Genomic DNA, 16,036 nt, shown 5'->3' on the forward strand with positions numbered 1-16,036 from the left:
TCTGTTTATTGCGCGATGCATTTTTCTACACAGTAAGCAACTACTACACAGATTATTTACTTTTTCATGATTAACAAAAATGTGGCAAAATCAGTTGTTACAACAACATTTGAAAAGACAGCACTTGTTCTTATAGTGGCTTGAATGTTATTAATTCAGAGACGTGGTGCGGAAGAAAGATTATAATGCACCTGAAAGGTATTTCCGTGAGTATGTACGACGGGATAGGGCAGTGGTTCCTGGATAAGTGACTAAGTGCAGGGTTACGAGCTGGCGTAAGCACTCCAGAAAAGGAATGCAAGGTACTTTAACACTTGGGAGCATTTCTCCTTGATCAGGCATGGAAATCAACTTCTCCACACAGACCGCTAAGTACATGTCCAGATTTGTTCTTGAAGTGACTAGTGTGTCCTTCAGTTTATGGCAGTTCTGGTCGTGATTTATAATCAGTCTGTGCGATCTCTTTGATGTCAGTGGGGCTTACTAATTCAAACACAGTGAATAGTAGGAAGTGCTTTCTCAAATCTTCTATTTTCTGTAGCCTTCTTTTGTTGTGGACTGTGTTGGCCAGTTTGTGTCCATGAAAATCCACTCATATGTGCCTAAACATGCATAAATAATATGTGGAAATGGTATTGTGTAAATAATACTGTTTTTATGTGGGTCTAGCATTAGCCAAGACCTTTGGTTTTGCCAAAGAAAACTTAAAAAAACACACATATCTGTACATTTGTAAAGGGAGCGGCCAAAGTGCATTAAAAAAGTAAGGGAACTGTGATGCTGTGCACAATGGGGACAGCGTGATGGAGCATCAGGTGGTGTTAGTAAAGAAAAATATTCTGTACGTTTTTTCGGTCTTTTATCTTCAAGTATGAACATATAAAATAAAATAATACACAGCTTAAATGTAAAATAAATGCAACTTATTCAGTGGCAAATTTTATGAAACCTCTATTAGCTAATGCACTGCAGCATTTATGTCTAACCAGACAGCCACAAACTGAATCCTGGTTGGAGCAGGAGAGAATAGTTAGGGGCTAAAACAGGCCCATGCAGCACTGCAGCTCAGGGGCCTGTGTTATGCCCCTTTAAAAAGCACACACTTCACAGCTCTAAATACACTATTGACTCAGCATAACCTCAAACATTTTTCTAAATAATTGTTTGTGAGGAGTTTCTCCAATATTAAAAGGAAAGAGGTTTGTCCTTTTTAGGTTGAGCCTGGGCTGCGCATTAGCTTCTTTGCGAGGCATGCTGTATTAGGTTTGGAGTTGAAGCTCCACCTACTCTCCACCCATGTTTTTCATTGGCTTGTATCATTGTCCACTGTAAACAGTGTTTTTTAATTGGTCAATAAGTTTAGTAGTCCCTCCTTAGTACCGCCTTAGCTTGTTTAGTAACCTCTCATGAGGACAACCCTGTTACATGTCGGTAAGCTTTCATTACAGTCTACAAGCACTATTTTCTCAAATGGCTTTGCCCTGCTTGCTGTTGCAGGCTGGACACGCTCTCTCCTAATGCTATTTTTCTTCATTATAGCACAAGCACTGATCATGTTTGCAATGCAATAGATCTCGCATTTGCAAGAGTTTAAGCTATTGGCAATGTAATTGACAAGCTCTTGTAAATGCAAAACCTATTGCATTGCAAATAATTTTTGGGAGATGCAATGAATCATATCAACATTGTATATTCAAGTTATAAATAGGAAAAAAACAAATGTGAAAAAATATATATTAGTAAATAGGATGAGGCAGTTAAAAGATTAAACTAAATTTATCATCCGCGCTTTTATCGAAATATGTCTTTGTGGTCTTGTAAGGGATTCAGGAAGAACTAATAATAAATAACAGTGCGACTCACACTATGCTAGCACAACTGTCCCTGTATATGCTAGCGCTTGACTTGGATTGTGCCTTTAAGGGTAAACTTTGAGTTACTAAGGATTGAAGAAACACAGGGGCATATTACCAACAACTAGCGATAATTATCGCTATGTTGGCTTAGCGGCAATATTTTTATCGCCGAGCTGCGGCGATTTTTATCGCTTAGGAACCTTGCTATTATCAAGGTTTATCTCCTAAGCGATAAAAATCGGCAGAAATGCATGAATATCGCTGAAAAGTCTGCGATATTCAGGCATTTACCGAGCGAATGCTCTTAGCCATGTTATCCACCTACCATTGGATAACATGGCTAAGAACTGCTCAGGGGCAGGTGTTAGCTTTTGGAGCTATTCTCGCTTAGCGCGAATATCTCCAAAAGTTGGTAATAGGAGATAGCGATGTTAGCGACTGTATCCAGTCGCTAACATCTTGGCACGCCCACTTTGCATGTCATTAGTGATACATTTCGCTGACATGCAAAGCGGGGCCCAAGATGGTCACTATCTCCTACTAGCTGTCGCTAACTGGTGTTAGCGACAGCTAGGTAATATGGAGATAATTATATCTCCGCTTTTTTGGCTTTTAAAGCCAAAAAAGCAGAGATAAGCCCCCTTGATAATATGCCCCACAATCCCAAGAATTATTTTAAGTCTATACATGAAAAACACATTGTTGCATTAGATGAAATAAGAAATAATGTTTTAGCTTTAAAACTAGAAACACAATAGTTAAATGGGACATTTAGATGAACTAATTTGCTGGCTATAGCAGAGTCTGTTTGTGACACAGCAATATTTTTCTAGTTTTGATGAAGATGTTTGTGTAGAATTCCCTGTTTTCAATGGAGAATTTGGGAGGCAATGAAAGGAAGGCTTGAGGAAAACATGAACAGCTATAAAATGTGCATACCTCTCTACATTTATAAAATGTTGTTGCACAACAAGGTGCTTTTTATATATCTAAAGCAAAGTGAAATGAAAGGACTTTCATTTGATAAAAGTCCCAGGAGTATGGTGGGCATTAATTTATCTCTTGTCCTATGTCTTGCAAATCTTGCTAGTGGGCACTACTTGTACCATATTTTTTTTGTTTAAGACATTTTTATTGAGATTTTCAATACATAGCAAAGGCCAGATTAGGGCGTATAATTATCCTTACAAAATAAATAAAACAAACTGGCATATATTAGGGATAAGGTTATAAGTAGAAGAAAAAGAAAGGGAAAAAATAGCAAGCAAAGAGAGATAGAAAAGAAGAAGAGAAGGAAAGAAGAAAGAAAGAAAGAAAAGATAGAAAAAATGTGGTAAAGATTAATAAAGTGAGAAGGAAATAGAAAGAATTAATGTAGAGGAGGATTAGAGGAAAGGTAAGTAGTAAAGGAAAGCCAAATAAGATCAGTCTTGATTTTTTGAGAGACATAAGAAGAGGAGACAGTGGCAATCCTATGTTCATCACCAAGTGAGCAACGATAATTTGGAGTTATCTTTCCAAGATGATAAAATTACTTTAAAAGCTAAAGCAATAAAAAGGTCAAACAATCGTGCTACAGAGGGTTCAGCGTCTATATCGGGAGATAAAGATCCTAAAAAAGCATGTAATAATGATAAAGAAGTTCTAAATTTAAATATTAACATGCAAACATTCTAAACTGACTTCCAAAAAGTGAAAACAGAGGAGCAGTAATACAGTTGATGCGTTAATGTTCCCAATTCATTAGAAAAGGACCAACAAAGTGGGGAGGAGGTCGGTGGGAATTTACAAATCCTAACAGGAGTAATAACAGCTCTATGATAAATAAAAAACAAAGACTGAGTTATACGTGCAGCAGCGGAGACTTTAAATAACTTAGACAACAGTTTCTCCCAAGTTAGAACAGGTAGGGTAACAGATAAATCATTTTCCCAAGCAGTCTCAATATTGGACTTGGAACGAGTAGTAATAGTAGATGATAAAGGTTTATATACAAGGGCGTCTTTGGGTCTATGTGTTGAAAATAAAGGGTATAGAGGTGTGTGGGGAGTTAAAGAAGGTAAAACAGGAGGCAAGGAAAAGATATTCAAGTGTGAATGTATGGCATCCGTAATAATACTGTATTCACGCAAAAAAGAATCAGGTAACTGATATTGCAATTGCAATTTGTGGAAGGGAATAATAGAAAAATCGTGTAAAAATTGTTGAACAAAAAAAATATCCTTTTCCTTCCAATATTTGTAGTAAAAAGATTTTCCTTTATATTTTAGAAATGTATTATACCATACACTAGAGGATAAAAAACATTGAAGGTGAGCAAAGTCCTTAGAAAATGTAGTATGCAGTAAGGTTTGGGAGTATTTCAAAACTGGATTTTTAGACAAAAAGGAGCAATTAGACATACAAAGGACGTGTTGGAAGGAAAAATCTTTCAATAAGGAACGTTCAAAAAGAATCCATCGAGGTATAGGAGTATCCAAAAAATCATAAGCTAATGAAAAGGTTTGTTTAATCAAAAAAGCTAAATGATAAGTTTTAAAGTTAGGAACGCGAACACCACCTTCATTTTTTGGTTGAATAAGTTTGTTGAGGCCAATACGTGGGTGTTTGTTATTCCACAAAAGTTTTACACGGATGGAATTTATAAGAGAGAAATAGACATTAGGGATTTTAATAGGAAGCATAGATACAATGTACAATACATGAGGAGTAATCATCATTTTGATAGAGTCCAGTCTGCCCCACCATGACAAGTATAAGGGTGACCATAAGTGTAAGAGGGATTGGATTTTCTTCAATAATGCACTAAATCTGGATTAAAGTGTGTCAGCTAAGGATGATGGGAGCCAAATACCAAGGTATTTAATTTTGGAGGGACACCAGGCAAAATTAGTATCATTAAACATAAATTGATAACAAATAGAATTTAAAGGTAGAACTTCTGTTTTTGCTAAGTTAAGTTTATAACCGGAGATAGAGGAATGAAGTTGAACTTCATTCATAAAATGTGGAAGAGATTCAACAGGATTAGACATATAAAGCAGGATGTCATCCGCATAAGCAGATATTTTAGTTTCAATGGAGGTAAGTTTAAAACCAGTAATTTGAGAATTAGATCGAATACGTTCCAAGAAAGTTTCAAGACAAAGGATAAATAATAAAGGAGAGAGAGGGCATCCTTGTCTTGTACCTCTAGATAAAGCAAAATATTTAGAAAAATGGTTATTTACAAAAATACTAGCACGGGGACAGCAGTATAAAAGCCTAATGTAAGAAATCAAAGATGGCCTAAAACCAAACCATTAGAGAGTTTGAAACATAAACTGCCAATTGATACGGTCAAAGGCCTTTTCAGCATCTAAGGAGAGGGCTGCAAGGGGGTCTTTGAACTTTTTGCCATGAGAAATAATATTAGAAAACATTCGAGCATTATCTGAAACTAGTCTACTTTTCACAAATCCTACTTGGTGAGGTTTAATCAATAAAGGGAAAATGCTATCTAGGCGGGAGGCAAGAAACTTGGTAAAAATTTTGAAATCATAGTTAATCAATGATATAGGGCGGTAATTTTTACAATGGGAATGGTCCTTGTCAGGTTTAGGAATAATGACGATTAAGGCATCCATAAAAGACCCAGAGGCTTTAGCATCTTCAATAAAAGAATTAAAAAGTTGTAATAATTTGGGGGCAAACATTGAGTGAAAAGTAGAGAAGAATTCAACAGGCAACCCATTGGGCCAGGTGCCTTCGATTTCTTGAAAGAGTGGATAGCATTAATCACTTCCTGAAGAGTAATGTTTTTCTCCAATTCAGCAAACTCATCAGGAAGAGAGGGTGGTGAAGGGAGGCCAGAAAAAAAGGGGTTCAAATTTTGAGATGAGAGCAAAGTATCATCAGAATAAAGAGATCGATAATATTTGTGAAAAACATCAGCATTCTCTTCATCCGATGAAACTAGTTTACTAGTGGTTTCATTGAGAATAGGGCCAATAGATTTGCGTTCAGATTTAACTTTTAGATAATTTGCTAGCATTTTCCCTGCTTTGTTTTGTCCTCCATGGTAGTTAGATTTGATTTTGAGCAAAATATTACATGCTTCATTAGTCACTAATTTATTAAGTTCAATCTTTGCTGCAATTAAATCGTGAAGGGACTCATGAGATTTAGAGGTAAAATATGTATGTTCTAAACTTTTAATCATTTGCAATTGATTCTCATATTTTTTCCTAGCGGCGTTTTTCTTTTTAGAAACAGAGGTGATGGTGAAAGCACATAGGGCAGCTTTAAAAGCATTAAAGGTGAAGAATTCATTAATAAAAGTGGTAATCTCTTTGATAAAAACAATGTTAGATAATAGGAAAGTGTTAAGTTTCCAACGATTAAATTTGGAGGAAGTGAGAGACAAATCTAGAGCAGCATAAACAGGGGCGTGATCAGAAATAAAAATCGAGCCAATATCTGATTTTTGAATGGAGGGAAGGAGAGATTTACTAACCAATATGTAATCAATCCTAGAACGAGTATGATGCATATTTGAAAAAAAGGTATATTGAAGCACATCTGGGTTACAGGTTTTCCAAACGTCAAACAATGGATGAGAGGCAATGACCGACTAGAAAAATTTGTGAGATTTGTCAGGTTAAAATTTACATTTGGATAGTCTATCTGAGTAAGGATCTAACCATTGGTTAAAATCACCAGCAACTATGATATTAGGGCAGTCAATTGAAGAGAGAAGAATTTTAACCTCATTCCAACATTTGGGGTCAGGTTTAACAGGACCAGATATGTTAAGCAAACAAATGTCTTGTCCTGAATCCCAATCTTTGCCATTACCCATCGACCGTCCTCACCATTTTGAGAAGATATAATTTGAACAGGTAAAGCTTTATGGAACAGTATGGCAACACCTCCCATTTTGTTAGATGCAGGGGAAAAAACTACTTGGCCCACCCATTTGAGAATTAAGTTTAGATAAATGTGTAAATACCTTTTGGCATTTCACCTGATTTCCAAGTCCACGGACGGTCCACGTAACAAAGTTGCCCATGATGGGAGGTTGGCAGGGTGGAGATCAAATGGAGTAGATACGCTTCAAGGATGAGACTACAAGAAAGAACACACCATAAACAAAAATTACACAAAGACAAACCGCCAAGCAAACCCACAATACTTGGGAACAAGACATCACAAACAGAAAGAAAGTAAGGAAAGAAAGAATTGTTAAAAGCGAAAATAGTAAGTAAGAAAGATAAAAATGAGAAAGGAGAGGAGAGAGAAAGAAGAAAGAAAAATAAAAAAGGGGATAGAGAAGAAGAATAATTAAACAGATCAAGGAAAAACATCCAGATCTGCAAAAAAAAGATGAAAGCAAGACGTGGCAGGCATGGTAACGCCAGAGGGCAAGGACCTCAGAGAGAAAGTACAATGAAGATAAAAAGGAGGAACCTCAGAAGAGTAAATCAGGAAAAGAAAAAAGAGAAAAGGAACACTCTACACAATCATTAAATTAGTAGAGAGGCATTATGGCATGACATTGCATAAATACGAAGGCAATCAGTTATGAGTGTCCATTCCATGTGGTGACAAATCTTTTCCTGGGTCATCAAAAGACTGTGATAAACCATTATGGGTGATCTTGCAGAGGCAAGGGTGAAGGATACCATATTGAATGTTGAGAAGTCTCATCTGTGGACGTAAGGCAAGAAATTCTTTACAGCGTTCATTTGTTGCAGTGGAGAGATCTTGAGAGATGAAGAGATTATGGCCGGACCAGATAGGGCAACGTTTAAGTTTTACAGCTTTAAGAACCCTCATCAACTCAGTGAATTCCAGGAAGAGCATGATAATACCGCGTGGTTTGGAAGCAATACTAGTAGGGCGACCTAACCTGTGCGCTCTTTGGATATTGAGAGGAGTTGCAGAAGACTGGATATCAAGGAGTTCTGGAAGGAGCTTCTGTAGAAAAGCTACCATATCAGGACCTTCAACATTTTCTGGCAAGCCATACAAGCGCAGGTTGTTATGTCGATTACGATTTTCAAGGTCCTCAGCATAGAGTTTTAATTTATGAATTTACTGTTCCAGTAGTGGTATCTTAGCAGAGACATCTTGAAGGTCACTAACACGTTGTTCCAAGTCCACAACCTTACTCTCCATAGTAATCCATCTTTCCTCATTTAAGTTAAGCTTTTAGTTGGTCGCAGTCATGAAAGGTTGAAGCCCACAGATTCATCCAGGATAGTGTCTGTTAGACCTAGGTATTTCCTAGCCAACACGTGGGTAGTATGGCACAGAGGGGAAGACTAATTCCAAAGGCTAAATGTGTAAAGCTTGTGTAAAACCTCTCAGGAACTCAGCGCCCATCCATTCCAAAAATGACACTACACCTTGTTAGGAAAATAAGGTTCGTACTTTATAAAAATAGACTCTGTCCTCTTTGGTTTGATAGCTCTCTTGTTACATTAGTACATCACTTTTCAAATGAATGTAGTTTTTATCACTTATTACATTTCATTACATTACACGTTTCAGTATCAGTTTACATGACCCTCCTTTTTCTTAGAGAAATCAATACACTTCAGTTGCATACAGAAAGATTATTGAGTTAGAGGATTCCCAAGAAGGAACCAGAGTATACTTCACCCCCGCTGCTTCAGGTTCAGATCACTTTTAACATTCACTGTACACAATACGTCACAAGGGTTGGCACAGCTGCTTCACTAGGAAAGAATAGGCACATTAACATCACATTTCACTTTGGCCCCAGTGACATCACCCCTGCTGACATACATACAGCTTAGTAGGTTCTGCTTACACTGTTACCTCGGACCGTGAGACGGTTCCTACACTTTCCCTTATGTTCGAGATTGTGCCTATCTCTCCTCACCTCCTTGATTTCTATTCCACAGCCCCCCCCCCCACGAGTTCCACTCTATCCTCTCACTATCCATGTGTTTGTAAGGTTTGGTCCTTTACTGGCTTATTCGTATTGTGGCAGTCAAGTTCAGGGGAATACTCTGGCCGGCTTCTAGTTCATACGGAAATCGCCCGGCACCCTTTCAAGCACCGCTCCTCCAAGAACTGATTCCACCCTTCCCCCCAGCAATGCCCCAGCTTACTTCTGACACTGCCGGAGTTCGTTGGCCTGTGCGAAACAGTCTCGGGAACAGCCTCACCTCAGGGGTCAGGGGGCCGGCATGCGACGCTTCTCCACAGCGACCGGGTCAGGGGCGGTACGTCCACCGACGGTGTTGACAGGCCGCGTCACAACTCCTCCCGATCTCCTCAACGGTGCGAGCATTGTTCCTCCCTCTGCGTAGGTCCGCCTTCACCGTTGACGTGGAGGACGGCTCCGGAAGCTCCTCCTTCGCCCCGCCTTGGTTGTTGATGGTCCGTCGTCTGCTCCGACGGCTCCGCAGAACAGCTACAACCCGGGATCACCGAAGCCGCCTCACAGAACTCCCCGCAGGTTAGTTGGATTTCCGCCCCGCAGTTGCCACGGACACTGCTGCTCACTTCTCCCGGTGAGTGTGCCTTGACAATGCGGTGATTACGTCTCCTGCTCACTTACCCTCTTCACTGAGGTGCCGGGTCCACAGGGTAACGAGGGGAATAGTAGCAAGAGTGTCCCTGGGGTGTATGAACCCCCGCTAAGGTCAAAGTACACCAAGGGAATTTCCGGTGCCTTTGAGGTGAAAGTCCAGGTGCGAAGATGATACTCAGACACAGTGGGGTTTGGTCGGATTCAAGGGGGGTCACATCCAAGTAGAACACAGTCGGCCACAGGACAATTGCGCCCCTACTGGTGCAAAGCTCTCCTCTGTAATTCGCCTCCCTCCACACTGGTCACTGCTACCTCTCTGGTCATAGGCTTACACAAAATGGCCACCTGAGTACTGGCCTTATATAGGCTGACCCCAGTCCACTGGAACCTGCTAGATGGTTCCAGAACCTTCCTCATGCAACTTAATGGGTCAGCACGGTGGTGATGACCGTTATGACAGTTGGTGGACTCCATTTTAGGTTTCTTGGATTTCACTTAATTTTCATGTGGATGACTAGGCCTCAAGGGACAGGCAAAACGTCCTACTCAAGGAACACCTAGCCCCACAGCCAATGCTGACAACCAAAAATCTGGGTGGACATAAAAAAAAAGAATAACAACACTTAGAGGCCAAAGGGGACAAAATAAATCAAATTTGTGAGAGGACCCTCAGAAGCAGACAGGTCTAACAGTGTCCAATACAGGATTTTGAGATGAGTGTATAGGAGAGGGTGTATCATTCTTCTGCCATTTTGATTTTGTGCCAGTGGTTGATGATCTGGCAGAGTGTGGATCATTGGCCATTTTGATGTATTGAAGAAAGCACCAACTAATATAAGGTGATTTGTAGAGCGTATAGCAAATATAGTGTGTAAACCACCATATAATAGTACATAATAGGGAGTGGAAGAAAAAGTAAGATACGAGTCTCCAGTCGAAACAGAAGAGACAATTGTAATACGAAGATGCACACAAAGAGTCTCATAAGAGTAACCCCACCATCACCCTCTGCGCCTGAACCCCGGTTAGCACCGAAGACACCACCCGCACGATGAACACCATCCATTCCGGATCACCAACCGATCCCTGCCCCCACCACGTCTTCAACAAGGCTGACTCCATCATCGCACCCCAACTCCGGGACATCATCAACGCCTCCTTCAACACCGCCACCTTCCTGGAAAGCTGGAAGCACGCCGCGCTCAGCGCACTCCTAAAGAAACCAACAGCGGACCCCACCAACCTCAAGAACTTCCGCCCCATCTCGCTCCTCCCTTTTCCTGCCAAAGTCATCGAGAAGACCGTCAACAGACAGCTTGCCGACTTCCTCGAGACAAACGTATCCCTCGACCCATCGCAGTCCGGCTTCTGAGCCAACCACAGCACCGAGATCGCCCTCATCGCAGCCACCGACGAAATCAGATCCCTGTTCGACAACGGGGAGACAGCGGCCCTCATCCTCCTAGACCTCTCCGCAGCGTTCGACACTGTCTGCCACCACACCCTAGTGCAGCGCCTCAGCAACATCGGAATCCAAGAGAAGGCACTAGAGTGGATCATCTTGTTCCTCGCCGGAAGAACCCAGAGAGTCTGCCTCCCCCCATTCAGATCCGAGGCCACCAAAGTCATCTGCGGCGTACCACAGGGATCATCGCTCAGTCCAACCCTCTTCAATGTCTACATGAGCCCCCTCGCAGCCATCGCACGTCAACACAACCTCAACATCATCTCCTACGCCGACGACACCCAGCTGATCTTCTCCCTCACCAACGACCCCGCCGCCTCCAGAACCAGCCTACACGAAGGGATGAAAGACATCGCCGAGTGGATGAAGAACAGCCGCCTGAAACTGAACTCAGACAAGACGGAAGTCCTCATCGTGGGGACATCACCCTCCGCCTGGGATGCCTCATGGTGGCCCCCCGCCCTGGGCACCACCCCCAAGGCTACGGACCATGCACGCAACCTGGGCTTCATCCTGGACTCCTCCCTCTCGATGACCAGACAAGTCAATGCCGTCTCATCATCGTGCTTCAACACCCTGCGCATGCTCCGAAATATCTTCCGTTGGATCCCCACCAAAACCAGGAAGACGGTCACCCAGGCACTCGTCACCAGCCGACTAGACTACGGAAACACGCTCTATGCCGGAACCATGGCCAAACTTCAAAAAAGACTCCAACGCATCCAGAACGCATCCGCATGACTCCGACCACCTGAGAGACCTGCACTGGCTCCCTGTCAGCAAGAGGATCACGTTCAGACTCTTCACCCACGCACACAAGGCCCTCCACGACCTGGGCCCTAAGTACCTCAAAGGCCGCCTGACCTTCTACACACCCACCCGCCAGCTACGATCGACCAGCCACGCCCTCGCCGCCGTTCCACGCATCCGCAGAGCCACCGCCAGAGGAAGATCCTTCTCTTACCTGGCAGCCAAGACATGGAACTCCCTCTCCATCCACCTTCGGCTAACCCAGGACCACCTCTCCTTCAGGCTTTTCGAGCAGTAACGGACCCCCCTCCCCAAGCGCCATGAGACTCTTCCGGGTTTCCTGCTTACCGAGCTTGCTGCTGGGACACTTGCCATCATACCTGCTGGCCCACGCTTCCTGCATCGTCCTAACCTCCTGCCGATGCACATTTACCAGCTCGTTGTGTGGCCGCCGAGTGGAGGGGGGGCCACGCGGGAGAAAACTACACATCCCATCAGCCCTAGCGCCGCACCTGGGATCAGCGCGCCAAGCGGCGCATAAATTATGGCATCAGCTCCGGGGGAGCGGGGAACTTTTCCTGCTTACCGAGCTTGCTGCTGGGACAATTGCCATCATACCTGCTGGGCCACGCTTCCTGCATCATCCTAACCTCCCGCCGCCGCACATTTACCAGCTCGTTGTGTGCCCGCCGAGTGGAGGGGGGGCCACGGGGGAGAAAACTACACATCCCATCAGCCCTAGCGCCGCACCTGGGATCAGCGCGCCAAGCGGCGCATACATTACGGCATCAGCTCCGGGGGAGCGGGAAACGTTTCCTGCTTACCGAGCTTGCTGCTGGGACAATTGCCATCATACCTGCTGGGCCACGCTTCCTGCATCGTCCTAACCTCCCGCCGCTGCACATTTACCAGCTTGTTGTTGTGAGGGGGGGCCACGTGGGAGAAAACTACACATCCCATCAGCCCTAGCGCCGCACCTGGGATCAGCGCGCCAAGCGGCGCATAAATTACGGAGCAGCTCCCGCGTCGCGGGCGCGGGACGCGCGCGGGATAAGCCGGGCGAAGCCCGGGCAAAGGGCGGGCCCTCTACGACCCTCAGAGGCCAGAAGAGGCCGGGCTGGGCCACCCCCCTAGCATTTGCTTCCTGCATCACACAAGGTATTTATACAACCTGACAAGTAATCGGCTACCCGAGCTTCCCACATTGTGACTGACTGGTGTCTAAGCATGAGGAAGGTAATTAAAAGTTCCAGGATGCCCACCTTAAGATCCGGTACCAAACAGAAGGTGGACACACCACAATTAGTACCTACACTCACAGCGATCGACAAAATGCTACAGCAGACAATAGGGGTCGTATCTACTGCGATAGCAAATACAGAAAGGAGGATGTCCCTACCACCGATGACAATCCTCCAAGATACACAAGAAGTGGCAACTGATCTCTCAGTAGTCACTTTAGATGCGACAGACGACCCAGACATAAGCCTTGGCGTTACTTCCTCCTTCGCCGAGCTCCCGTGTGCTCAGGCCCCTACCGAGAGTAATAGGGATACAGTGAATACCCAGACTTATTCAAGCACCGTGTGTGCCACAGAAAAGGCGATTTCAAGTAATACTGAGGCAAAAAGATCTAGAGAGGGTCAAGCACAAAGGAAAAAAAAGGGACAAAACAATACAATAAATCATAATTGTGTGGCACCTATAACTACCTGGTCGGATTCAAGGGGGGTCACATCCAAGTAGAACACAGTCGGCCACAGGACAATTGCGCCCCTACTGGTGCAAAGCTCTCCTCTGTAATTCGCCTCCCTCCACACTGGTCACTGCTACCTCTCTGGTCATAGGCTTACACAAAATGGCCACCTGAGTACTGGCCTTATATAGGCTGACCCCAGTCCACTGGAACCTGCTAGATGGTTCCAGAACCTTCCTCATGCAACTTAATGGGTCAGCACGGTGGTGATGACCGTTATGACAGTTGGTGGACTCCATTTTAGGTTTCTTGGATTTCACTTAATTTTCATGTGGATGACTAGGCCTCAAGGGACAGGCAAAACGTCCTACTCAAGGAACACCTAGCCCCACAGCCAATGCTGACAACCAAAAATCTGGGTGGACATAAAAAAAAAGAATAACAACACTTAGAGGCCAAAGGGGACAAAATAAATCAAATTTGTGAGAGGACCCTCAGAAGCAGACAGGTCTAACAGTGTCCAATACAGGATTTTGAGATGAGTGTATAGGAGAGGGTGTATCATTCTTCTGCCATTTTGATTTTGTGCCAGTGGTTGATGATCTGGCAGAGTGTGGATCATTGGCCATTTTGATGTATTGAAGAAAGCACCAACTAATATAAGGTGATTTGTAGAGCGTATAGCAAATATAGTGTGTAAACCACCATATAATAGTACATAATAGGGAGTGGAAGAAAAAGTAAGATACGAGTCTCCAGTCGAAACAGAAGAGACAATTGTAATACGAAGATGCACACAAAGAGTCTCATAAGAGTAACCCCACCACCACCCTCTGCGCCTGAACCCCGGTTAGCACCGAAGACACCACCCGCACGATGAACACCATCCATTCCGGATCACCAACCGATCCCTGCCCCCACCACGTCTTCAACAAGGCTGACTCCATCATCGCACCCCAACTCCGGGACATCATCAACGCCTCCTTCAACACCGCCACCTTCCTGGAAAGCTGGAAGCACGCCGCGCTCAGCGCACTCCTAAAGAAACCAACAGCGGACCCCACCAACCTCAAGAACTTCCGCCCCATCTCGCTCCTCCCTTTTCCTGCCAAAGTCATCGAGAAGACCGTCAACAGACAGCTTGCCGACTTCCTCGAGACAAACGTATCCCTCGACCCATCGCAGTCCGGCTTCTGAGCCAACCACAGCACCGAGATCGCCCTCATCGCAGCCACCGACGAAATCAGATCCCTGTTCGACAACGGGGAGACAGCGGCCCTCATCCTCCTAGACCTCTCCGCAGCGTTCGACACTGTCTGCCACCACACCCTAGTGCAGCGCCTCAGCAACATCGGAATCCAAGAGAAGGCACTAGAGTGGATCATCTTGTTCCTCGCCGGAAGAACCCAGAGAGTCTGCCTCCCCCCATTCAGATCCGAGGCCACCAAAGTCATCTGCGGCGTACCACAGGGATCATCGCTCAGTCCAACCCTCTTCAATGTCTACATGAGCCCCCTCGCAGCCATCGCACGTCAACACAACCTCAACATCATCTCCTACGCCGACGACACCCAGCTGATCTTCTCCCTCACCAACGACCCCGCCGCCTCCAGAACCAGCCTACACGAAGGGATGAAAGACATCGCCGAGTGGATGAAGAACAGCCGCCTGAAACTGAACTCAGACAAGACGGAAGTCCTCATCGTGGGGTCATCACCCTCCGCCTGGGATGCCTCATGGTGGCCCCCCGCCCTGGGCACCACCCCCAAGGCTACGGACCATGCACGCAACCTGGGCTTCATCCTGGACTCCTCCCTCTCGATGACCAGACAAGTCAATGCCGTCTCATCATCGTGCTTCAACACCCTGCGCATGCTCCGAAATATCTTCTGTTGGATCCCCACCAAAACCAGGAAGACGGTCACCCAGGCACTCGTCACCAGCCGACTAGACTATGGAAACACGCTCTATGCCGGAACCATGGCCAAACTTCAAAAAAGACTCCAACGCATCCAGAACGCATCCGCATGACTCCGACCACCTGAGAGACCTGCACTGGCTCCCTGTCAGCAAGAGGATCACGTTCAGACTCTTCACCCACGCACACAAGGCCCTCCACGACCTGGGCCCTAAGTACCTCAAAGGCCGCCTGACCTTCTACACACCCACCCGCCAGCTACGATCGACCAGCCACGCCCTCGCCGCCGTTCCACGCATCCGCAGAGCCACCGCCAGAGGAAGATCCTTCTCTTACCTGGCAGCCAAGACATGGAACTCCCTCTCCATCCACCTTCGGCTAACCCAGGACCACCTCTCCTTCAGGCTTTTCGAGCAGTAACGGACCCCCCTCCCCAAGCGCCATGAGACTCTTCCGGGTTTCCTGCTTACCGAGCTTGCTGCTGGGACACTTGCCATCATACCTGCTGGCCCACGCTTCCTGCATCGTCCTAACCTCCTGCCGATGCACATTTACCAGCTCGTTGTGTGGCCGCCGAGTGGAGGGGGGGCCACGCGGGAGAAAACTACACATCCCATCAGCCCTAGCGCCGCACCTGGGATCAGCGCGCCAAGCGGCGCATAAATTATGGCATCAGCTTTGGGGGAGCGGGGAACTTTTCCTGCTTACCGAGCTTGCTGCTGGGACAATTGCCATCATACCTGCTGGGCCACGCTTCCTGCATCATCCTAACCTCCCGCCGCCGCACATTTACCAGCTCGTTGTG

The sequence above is a fragment of the Lissotriton vulgaris genome, chromosome 3_1 (assembly GCF_964263255.1).
Source record: "Lissotriton vulgaris chromosome 3_1, aLisVul1.2, whole genome shotgun sequence".
NCBI classification, from domain to species: Eukaryota; Metazoa; Chordata; class Amphibia; order Caudata; family Salamandridae; genus Lissotriton; species Lissotriton vulgaris.